The following is an 11,098-nucleotide window of genomic DNA, read 5'->3' as shown; positions in this document are numbered from 1 at the left end:
GCCCATTTCTTCACAGCAATATGGAAATGAACATGCCCCATCTTTACTGCTGAGTTAATTACTGGGTTTGGTGTGTGAGTGTTTTGTTTGTTTATTGGTTAAAAACATGTTCAACCTTAACAATACAATATCACAGCATTAAATGTACAATGCATATCATAAAATAGATATTGAAAACCTCACACCACATTCACAATTAATATTCCTACAAAAATAGTCAATTCATATTCTTTGAGCCAAAGGATCACAAAGTAACTATTTGTCTAACTCCAAACAATTGATGAACCTCAGCACTGCTATTGCCACCGAAGTAGTATATCTAGTCCATAATATTTCACTTTCAATAACATTACTACTATTTTATTTATTTAATTTGACATTTATAGAGCGCACAAAACCCACAGGCATCAAGGCGCTGAACGCTTAGGGTGGGGGTCAGGGAGCGTTGGGGCAGCAGGGGTTTTGACCTGTGGGGTGGGATGGAGTGAGTGAGGCAAGGGGGTTACCATTACAGTAACAACGTTTTTTGAAGTTCCAGAGTGGAGAGGCAGAGGTGTCATGCCCTGAGGATCACAGTCAGTGGAACAAGCATGTTTTCAATTGTTTTCTGAAAGGCCTGCATCGAGGCTTGGCCCAGAGGCAGGGGGCAAGGTTGTTTGATAGGAGAGCTGCTGTGGCTGGGAAGCTGAATCCCCCAGCTCTACTGCGTTTGAATCGCGGGGTGGTCAGTTGGTCCTAGCAGAGCGTTCTTGCAGATCTGGAGGAATTGATCTTGGAGGTACTCTGTGAGAGGTAGGGTGGCACTGTGTTACTGAGACAGCAGTGCATTTGAAGTTGACCCCTCTCTCTGATAGGTAGCCAGCGTGCAGCTTTTCTGTGGGCTGAGACATGTTCATGTTTCGATAAGCTCAGTGCAGATCGGATGGCATTGTTCTGGATGGACTGGGGCTTGCTGAGATTGTGTTCTGATGTGTCGGCAAAGAGGGAGTTACAAAAGTCCAGCCGGGAGCCAATTGCTGCTCTGGCAATGGTCATGCGGTCTTGTGGGGAGAGGAGGTGCTTGGTGGCATTCAGTAGTTTAGTGGTGTGGGCTGCCGAGGAGGCAATTGTGTTGACTTGGCGGGTCATGCTGAGGCTGGAATCCTGTTAGACGGCAAGTGTTTTTACAGAGGTAGAGACCAATATGGGACGGAAATCAATGGTAAAAGAACGGAAGGCTGGATCGAGTTTGGCAAGATGTGAAGTGGGGCCCACTATGAGGATTTCCGTCTTGTCGTCGTTCAGACTGAGTTGATGTGTATCTCGAAGGTCAAAAGGGGGGTTTGTGTAAATGTTGTATAATGTGGGGGGGACGCATGAGCCTTGAAGGATCCCACAGGGAAATTGGGTAGGGTGGTGTTAGAAAACTGAGGACAGCCTCACGTCTACTCCCCTTGGGTCATCTTCCCAGGTGGCCAGGCAAAGGCCATTATGTTAGGATTCTGACCCTGGGGGTGGAGAAACGAGGGAGGATCACCTGGGTAGAGGGTCCTTGGGGATTGGGGATGAGATGTCCTCAGGCGAGATGCAGCATTCAGACTTTCGCTTTCAGGAAGAACCCTCTATCCCAGAGACAGTTATGGGGTTTTGCTATCCCTGTCCCACTGACCAAGAACACGTCAGGAGATAGTACCCATCTAGAAGCACCAGAAAGAGGGTGAAGAAGAGAGGAGTTAAGTGTAAAGTACGGGAGGTAGGATATCCCCCTTTACCTATTGAAGACCCACTTAACACTCCCCCAGCCTTTATAGGCTATTGTACAACATCTCCCCTCATTTCCCCACACTTTACCTATTTATTTATTTTATTTTTTGGGACATTTGTATGGCGCCTATACACAGGTGTTTCCATGTGCCACAAGACAAGATGGGGGTGGGGGTGGGGGAGGACATGGGAATCAAGAAAGTAGAACAAAACAAACAAAAACGGTTATAGTGGCCTTGTGACAATCCTATTGTGCAGATGCATGACAAGGTGGTAAGTGCAAGGGGAAGGGGGTGGAGGGAGAAGTGCAGGAGTGGGGTTACCCCCAAGCGTTGGGGCAGGCAAGTGCTGGGCAGGCCAAGGTGGCAAGTTCCAGGGGAAGAGGGGGATGAAGGATGAGTGCCCTGGCCAGGGAGGACCAAGATGGGCAACTTCAGGAAAGGGGGCCCCCAGGGTAACCGCTGAGAAAGGATATTGGGGGACTGGTAGGCGGTGGTCTGGCTCCTGCGTAACTCTGAAGGGACCAGGCACCAGTCTCAGCAGCATATAGAGAGTTAGTACGGGATGGGGTGAGAGAATGAAGAGGAGAAAAGGAAAGTCTTGAAAAGTTTCCGGAACTTAAGAAGATCCGGCTCAAGTCTGAGGGGGCAGGGAGACTGTTCCAGAGGGAGGAGCCAGCCAAGGAAAGGGATCTACTTCCCACTCTCTGCTTGGAGAAACGTTTGATCTGCAGAGAGTTGGAGACATAAGGTCGAAGGACTCTGGCCGAGAGGTATTTAGGGAGGGAACTCTGGATGTAAAGAGGTCCCAGGCCACAGATTGCCTTGTGGATGATGCAAAGGGTCTTGAATTTGATCCATGTGGTCAATAGGAGCCAGTGGAGAGATTTCGGGGCTGAAGTGATGAAGTTCCTGGGCTTGAGGCCAAAGATAAGTCTTGCAGTCCTATTCTGGATTAGTTGAAGGGAGCGAAAGGAGGAAAGAGGCAGGTTGAGGACAAGGCTATTGCAGTAGTGTAGCCTAAAGAGAACCAGGGCTCTGGAGACGTTGAGCTTCTGGGGAAAGGTGATGAGAGGTAGAATTCCCATGAGGAGATGCAACTGAAAATTGGACTTCTTGGTAAGATTCACGATGTGTGGAGAGAAAGAGAGAGAGAGAGAGAGGAATCAAAGATGATTCCAAGGTTTTTTTTCCTCACCGGTGGGTGAGGGGATAGGACCCTGGGAGACTGGCCAGCGAGAGGGGGGAACAAGGAGCAGGCGTCCCAATGAGCAGGAGCTCCGTCTTGCTGGCTTTACGGCAGAGATCATTGACAGAGCACCATGCCTGAATAGCAGTCAGGCAGTCAGGTATGAAGGAGGAAGAGGAGGAGGAGGAGGAGGAGGTAGGGGAAGGCAGCTTCAAAGAGAGCTGTGTGTCATCTGCGTAACACTGGAAATGAGGAGAGAAGGTGGAAATCAGGTGGGCCAGAGGGGTCAGGTAGATGTTGAAGAGCCATGGCGATAGAATAGAGCCCTGAGGGATGCCACAGGTAGAGAGTGAGTTAGAGGAGAACAAATAACCCATTAGCACTTGGGAAGTTCTGTTTGACAGGAAGGAGGTCAGCCACGCCAGTGCCCTGTCTATGATGCCTACGGTATCATGTAGATGGGTTATGAGGATGGAGTGATTGACTGTGTCAAAAGCAGAAGAAAGATCAAGGAGGATGAGGACAGAGGTAGTATTAGAGTACAGGTTACAGAGTAGGTCTTCAAGGGTGTTCAGGAGAGCAGTCTCCGTGGCTCTGGCTGCCCTGAAACTGCACTGGTGGTCATGAAGGCAGTCAGCCATTTCAGTGTGGAGGGTCAGTTGGAGGATGACCAGCTTCTCCATGAGTTTGCCCAAGAAAGTGGTGATAGAGACAGGTAGCTAGTTAGCCAGGCAAGAAGGGTCAGCAGACAGGTTTTTGGGATAGGGTGCACAAGAGAGTGCTTAAGGGGTTGAGGGAAAGAGCCAGCGGCAAATGAGTTGTTGCATAGGTCAGCGATGTTGTCCTTGATGGTTCTGGAGGAGCAACGGAGCACCTGTTCAGAGGAGACTTTCATAGAGACTTTCATAGAGAGGACAACTCTGGGGATCTCATCTGGTGCAATGGGAGAAAAAGAGGAGAGTATAGGGAGTAGAGAGGGGGGCAAGGGAGGCAAGAGAAGGGGTAATGGAGCGGGGAGCAGATGTCAGGATGTCCGGAGTTTTGGAGGAAAAGTGGGCTGCCAGTGAAGATCAGAGGGCCTGCGAGACAGGAGAGGAGGAGACTGTGGTAGGATTGACAAGTTGCTTGCAGGTTTTGAAGACTTCGGCCATGTTACTGGTGGCACCAGCGATGCAGGCTTGGACATGAGCAGATGAAGAGATGGTACTGCCTTTAGAGAAGGCAGCAGGCCAGTTTGTCAGAGGATGAGCTAAATGCCTGCCACTTCCGCTCTGCTGCTTTGCACATGTGTTTCAACGTGGCCAAGTCTGAGTCATACCAAGAAATGCATTTGGAGGAAGGGTTCATGTAGATCCTCATGATGGGGGCAAGGATGTCCAGGGTGCTAGAGATTGAGAGATGGAGGTTAGCTAGAACAGAGTCAGAAGGAGAGTCTAATGAAGGGGGTGCAGGAGGGATGAAGGAAGAGGAAAATGCAGTGACTGACACACGCTTCATCGGTCGAATGACAGAGAAGGAGACTGGCAGTGTGGGTGGAGGCTTCAGGGGACAGGGGAGGTCAAGGTGGGAAGAGAGGAGAGAGGTCGGACCAGGAGAGAGGGGTAGTGAGAGAGTTGGGGAGAGGGATGTCTGTTGAGATGAGAACATCCAAGGAGTGTTCGGCAGAGTGGGTTGGGCCAGAGGAAAGGATAGTGAGGTAAAGAGTGACGCAGAGGTCGCAGAAAAGAACAGTGGCCACATAAGGAGAGTTGAGATGGAAATTGAAGTCCCCAAGGAAGATGAGCTTGGGGGAGGAGGCAAGAAGAGAGGCAGATGGGTCGCCCCATTCTGAGAGGAAGAGGGCGGTCAGTCTGGTGGGTCGGTAGATGTTAGCAAGAGTAAGAGAGAAAGAAGGCAAGATGGAGCGCTTGCAAACTAGACATGCAAAGGATGAGTAGGTTTGAATGGGAATGATGGAGGCAGAAACCCGCTCTGGGATGATCAGAGCCACTCCACCACCAGACCAGGAGGGACTGGGATTGGACAGGATCTTGTATCCCTCAGTGAGAAGAGTGTCAAAAGCAGTGACAGAGCTGGCCTTGAACCATGTCTTAGTGAGTGCAAGGAAGTCAAGGTCTTCAAGGAGGTGACAGGTGTCAGAGGAGTGTTTAATAGCAGTGCGAGAATTGAGGGTAGCTAAGTGAAGCTGGTTGCCCCCTTTGAAAGTTTTGCAAGGTGGAGCACAGGGGTGGGTTGCCACCACTGGGGGGGAGGTGAGAGGGGGATAAGGGAAGGAGACGGGGGGTTGAAAAAAGAAGGAAGACGCCTGTCAAGAAGGAGAAGGTTGGGCTAAGAGCCTTGGCCGATGATAATGCCATTATGATAGACATTAATGGTGAGTTGGAAGATGCAAAGTGAGCCAAGAGCACTTCCCATCTGGTTCCACCAGTAATGGGTGAGGAGGAGAAAGGGGAGAGGACAGAAACCATATGGGGGTCCATAGGTTAGAAGAAGGAACAGCAAAGATATCATGGATAGTCTGTCTGGAGGAAGCATTGATGTAGGTGTCTGCAATGGGCAGACCAGTGTTGGAACTCAGGAGTGCCTTTTTTTAGTTTCTTTTTTCCAGACTTTGTGAGAGAGGGAGGGTAGGAGACAGAGAAGCAGTTGGAAAAGAAAAACCAGGAAACTAACTTTCATTTTGTTGAAGGAACATTTTGTTTTTTTATTGAATAAATCAGACCCTTGAAGGCAAGAGACTTACAAGAGGAACGAGACTTGCCCATCGACGGGCCTGATAGCTGTAAGTGGAACTGTTGACTCGTATTGGGAAAGATTGAGTGTGTGCTGTGCTCCAAGATCCCATTTGACCCTGTGCTCAAAATGTGGGGAAGTGAGATCCAAGCTACCGCATCCTGACATATTATTTGTGAACGCTTCTTTCTTTTCTTGAAAACCATCCCACAACCTTTTTGTATTAGTTGTAAGGTTTGGCAATAGATGTCTTATTATAAGGCCTTTTTATTTGACACATCGCCACAAGGACTGCCTTATTTTCATTTGATGGTCGACGCTTGCTCCCATCTTAGATTTAGGTTTAGCTTAGACGTTTTTCTGGCCTGCATAAAGTTTAATAAACACCCTATAACTGTGATCGCCTGTGTCCGTCTTTACTGTTGCCACCATGAGTTCCTTGCAGACTCCACGGGAATGGGGACTCTAACATTTTACTGGCGCCTGACTTCCTGGGCCGCCGGACTTGTAATGTCCTGGTCGCACCGGGAAGTCAGGCGCCTCTAAAATGTTAAGAGTCCGCGGCTACCCACCTGTAGCACCGGCAGCGTTACCGTCGGACTCATAATGAAGCCCAATTGTCTACGGATTCTAAATAATCATCATTTAGCTTCCATCTAAAAACGTTTTTCCATTTACTCTATGACAATTGAAGGATTTTAGTTTTTCCTGTGTTAATCTTTAACTTATTCACACATGCATATTTAGAGAAACTAAGCAATCGTTGCAAGCCAACCGGTGTCCTATCGATCAATAAAAAAAAAATGGCGTACGCAAGTCAAATTAAGCTACATAAACCCAGTCTAGGCGGAGCAAGAAAAGCCTGTTCAACAGTTTCTCCAAGATCAGAGACATATAAATTAAAGAGGCAGGGTGCTAAAATGCACCCCTGCCTCAACCCACACATTTTTAGTACACATTTTTCGAGACAAGGACCCTGTAAGATCTAAACGAACTTGAATATTCAAGTCCTCGTGAAGACCCATAATTAGTTTCAGGAGCCGGAAGGTAGTCTCCAGGCATATAACATACACAAAGATGGTTTCTGTTGTGTCAAAGGCAGATGTAAAATCAATAGTGGCTAAATATATTGAGTCTGATTATTTACTCCATGCCTGACCCTGTAAACACCTTAGAAGGAAACCATTTAAGTTGGTACTGTGTAGTTCACGAAAGCCCGTTTGTGGTTTTTTGTACCTACTGTGAGGAACCTGAGGGTATTCTCACTCCTATTCCCCTTGGGACGTCTGCGTGGGTGCCCAGGGAAAGGTCATTGCTTTTGGATCCTGGCCCTGGGGGTGGACAAGCGAGGGAGGATCACCTGGGTGGAGGGTCCTCAGGGACTGGGAATGGGGGGCAGTTGGGCGAGTCATGGTATCCCCATTTTTCTAACGACAACCCACCCAAGACTTCTCCAACCTTTATGGGTTATTTTAAACCAGCTGGCCTTATTTTGTCTCAGTAATGCCATTCTAGTACTGGGACGAAGAAGAGGTGACTAGGTATCATAAACACCAAAATGCAACTACACCACTGTGGTACTAAGATGACGAAGAGAGCCTCAGAGGACTACCACTACAAAGAACAGACATGTCTCACTAATAAGCCTAACTGTAGTCAGGCAATTGAAAGAGAGGACTTACACCTGCAGCTCATTCACAAACCACAGGAGAATATAAAAGGTGGGAAGCCAAAAGAGCAGATAGAGGGAAAGAAAGGTGAGACACTGCTGGGAGCCGTTGGATGCAGAGCTGCTGTGTGTCAAGGATTGGAATACCAGGGACTGCAGAAGTGGTGGTCTGAACTGTGATGGCGTGCGAACAGGAGTTGTCTGGCGCAACTGCAAAACAAGAGAAGGAGGCATGCTGAAGTGTCTGCCTTCTAACGAAGAGGCAGAGGGCTAGATCTCCCGTGGCACTGTGAGAGCGCGCCTGTCTTGGGGGCAGAAGAGGGAACCCTGGGGGCAATCAAGTTGAAGCGAGTCCAGCACGATATGCGGGGAGCCTGCAGAGGAAGCCAGTGAGTTTCAGAGACCAGGAAACCCTATCTGAAACTGACCATGAGCTTTGTGAAGGAACCAGTGATTGTGTAAGCATACATTGTAGCTGAGTGGTCGTGTGGATCTGAAAGGAGCGGAACATGTTTTTAAAAGTCTCTGTTTGAACTGTTCATTAAATTAACAATCACGTAAAGTGTTAAAGGCAATGTGCACCTCGAGAAAAGAGAAGGAGCAGTTCTGAAAGGTTCCAATCTACAAAATAAACATTTCAATGTTGTAAACAAGAAGAAACCTTTATCACTCAACTTTATAAAATAGATAAACCTATTTAAACATCGAACTAAATAAAAATAAAGCAGATGGTCTTTTCTAAATATCAGATTGAATGCAAATCAACCAAAAGAAGGTAAAACAACAGAATTTGTGAATCTTTGAACCTATTAAAACTGAACCTAAAAGTAAACAAGAGTGGAATAGAAATCCATTGAACATTGAATGGGATAAAATCCAATCAAAGTAAAATTGAAGTACTAAAGAAAAGCAGTGCTTTTGTTGTGAACTATTTTGAACTTGGGGAAGGGAACCCCAGTGCTTCTGTTGTGAACTGCCGTAAACCTGGGGAGGCGAACCCCGGGTCCTGATTCAAACTATTTCCCTTTTGGTCTACGGATGAAAATGTTGAGACTTTGTTATGAAACTATTTCACACTTGGGGAAAGGGGTTGAAAGGAAGCTGCGATCTGGAAGAAGGTCAGAACTTTGTGTTAAACACTGTTTTGTTTTGGTTGCTGATATCCGTACACATTGTATAGAATTAGTTGTGAGGGCATGGATAGGTTTTGGACACAGATTCTTCAGTTGAACTCCTTGACTCAGACGTTCCTTACTTTTCTTCAGATAAGGGCAATTTAGGCCTTTTTCCATCCTGACATTTAAGTTAATAAAAGTGTTTATTTTGAAATTTGAATCTGTTGTGCGTGTCCTTCTTCATGATGCCTTCACACTACCAGCACTCAATGCCAAATTTTCCAAATGCTGCAGCAAGATAGAGGTGAAAACCTTAATATCTGCATCCAGAATTGTTATTGGATGGTATTTTTTGGGGTTAGTTTTCTCTCCCATCTTAAAGACTGTAACAATATATGAAGTTCACCAAGACGAAGGAAATTCTTCATTATTTACAATTTCTTTAAAGACAAAGGTTAAAATAGTGGCACATAGGGCTAAGTCGCCCTTAAATAAGTGATTCGACAACTGGTTAGGCCCTGGAGTCTTGGAATTACTAGCACACTTCATCGCCTCGAAAACTGTTTCCTGATCAATATCTAAGGTCCAAGGGTCAACCCTGGACTCCAGACCATCACAATGTAAGAAAGTATCTTAGCTTACTGAAGAAGTTTACCAAAACGGCTGACCCAATCAGCTTCCATCACAGCATTTGTTTGTATAACTGACCGGTCAATTCTGTTTAACTTCCACAATCACCAAAAGTTTCCAAAATCTGACTTAACCAGAGTCTCCAACATTGCTTTAGAATCTTCTTGCACAACGCAAGCCCTCTGCCTCTTAGACTAGTTCTTAAAGGCTTGATTAAAATTATTTATCTGGCTAAGGTTCTCATCTGAATCAAGTTCCCTGTTTAGCATATCCCTTATAGCGAGCCTCAATTCCCCTTTCCTTTTGGCAACTAAAGGATCATAAATGTGTGTGAATTTACGACACCCAGTATATGGGAATTACCACCAAAGACACTCCTTTTAAAAACATCATTAGTAGACTGGTTACTGAATCTAGATAACAAATTCCTGTGTGCCAATATAAGTTAATCATCAAAATATGTTTGTTTTCAGTCTTGGCATGGATAACAAGTTCTATGGCCAAAGCCCCTGCATCAGAAGTATTCTTCCTTTCCTCTACTTCCCCCAGAAGCTCACTGTCTCCAGAGCTCTGGTCCTCTCTAGGCTGGATTATTGCAACAGCCTCTTTCTAAATCTACCTGCAACCACTCTCCAGGGAGAGGACCAGAGCTCTGGAGATAGTGAGCTTCTGGGGGAAAGTGAGGAAAGGAAGTTGATAGTTTGACTTCTTAGAGACATCAGAGATGTGAGGAGAGAAGGAGAGGGTGGAGTCGAAGATGACCCCAAGGTTCTTAGCCTCACAGGTAAGAGCAGAAAGAGGGCCCAGAGTGGGCAGCCAGAGAGAGAGAGAGAGGAAAGGAGGGAGCTGGTGTTCAGATGATGAAGATCTCAGTCTTGCTGCCATTAAGGCAGAGATCATTGGCGGCACACCATTCCTGAATTGCGGTCAGACAGTCTGGAATGAGAGATGGAGAAGAGGTGGCTGAGGGGAGCCTGAAGAAATGCTTTTGTCATCCGAATTGCACTAAAAGTTGGAGCAGAAGAAGCGATGTGGTGGGCAAGATGTGCCACGTATTGGTTGAACAGCCACGGAGAGAGGTTAGACTCCTGGAAACACCACAAGTGGAGCGAGGGATAGAAGAAAGGAAAGACCAGTTAGAAAGGAGGTCAGACATGCAAGGGCCTGATCAGTGATACCCAGGTTATCAGTGAGGCGATTGAGCAGGATGGCATGGTTGACTGTATCAAAGGCAGAAGAAAGATCGAGGAGAATGAGGATAGAAGTGATCTTAGAATCAAGGTTTGGGAGCAGATCTTCACGGATGTTCAGGGGAGCAGTTTCTGTGCTTCTGGCAGCTCTGAAGCCAGACTGGTGGTCGTGGAGACAACCAACAGATTCAGTATGCAGATTAAGCTTGGAGATGGCCAGCTTTTCCAAGAATTTTTCCAGGAAAGGGGTGATGGAAATCCGGCCATAGTTAGCCGCAGAGAAAGGATTGGCAGAGGGCCTCTTTAGCAGGGGGTGCACAAGGGAGTACTTAAGGGGGAAGGCAAGGTTTCACTGGCAAAGAAGTAATTACAGAAATCAGCCAAGACTGGAGCAAGGGTGTCGATGTGGTCATTGATGGCTCTGGATGAACAGGGCAGAACCAGTTTTGATGAGACTTTCATAGATCGGACTTGTCTGGAAACATCGTCAGGGGTGTACAAGGGAAAGGAAGAGAAGGGAGGAGGAGAGGCGGCCACAGTCAGGCCAGGAGTGGAGGAGGAGGATGAGGAATGGGAAGAGAGGGTGGACAGGATGTCCTGAGTTTTAGTGATGAAGTGAGAAGCCAAGGCCATACAGAGGGCCTGGGAGGGAGCAGGAGAGGTAGATACTGCAGCAGGATTGGCCAGCTCCTTGCAGAATTTGAAGAGTTTCGGCCGAATTAGATGCCACAGAGATGTGGGCTTGAATGGGGGGTCCCTTCTTGGCGAGGACAGAGAGTCTGTATTTCCTTTGGAGCAGGCGGCAGGCCAGTTTGTCAGAGGGTGCGCCT

The sequence above is a fragment of the Ambystoma mexicanum genome, chromosome 12 (genome assembly GCF_040938575.1).
Source record: "Ambystoma mexicanum isolate Mex_15411 chromosome 12, UKY_AmexF1_1, whole genome shotgun sequence".
NCBI lineage: Eukaryota > Metazoa > Chordata > Amphibia > Caudata > Ambystomatidae > Ambystoma > Ambystoma mexicanum.
Note: the sequence above shows the minus strand (reverse complement) of the source record.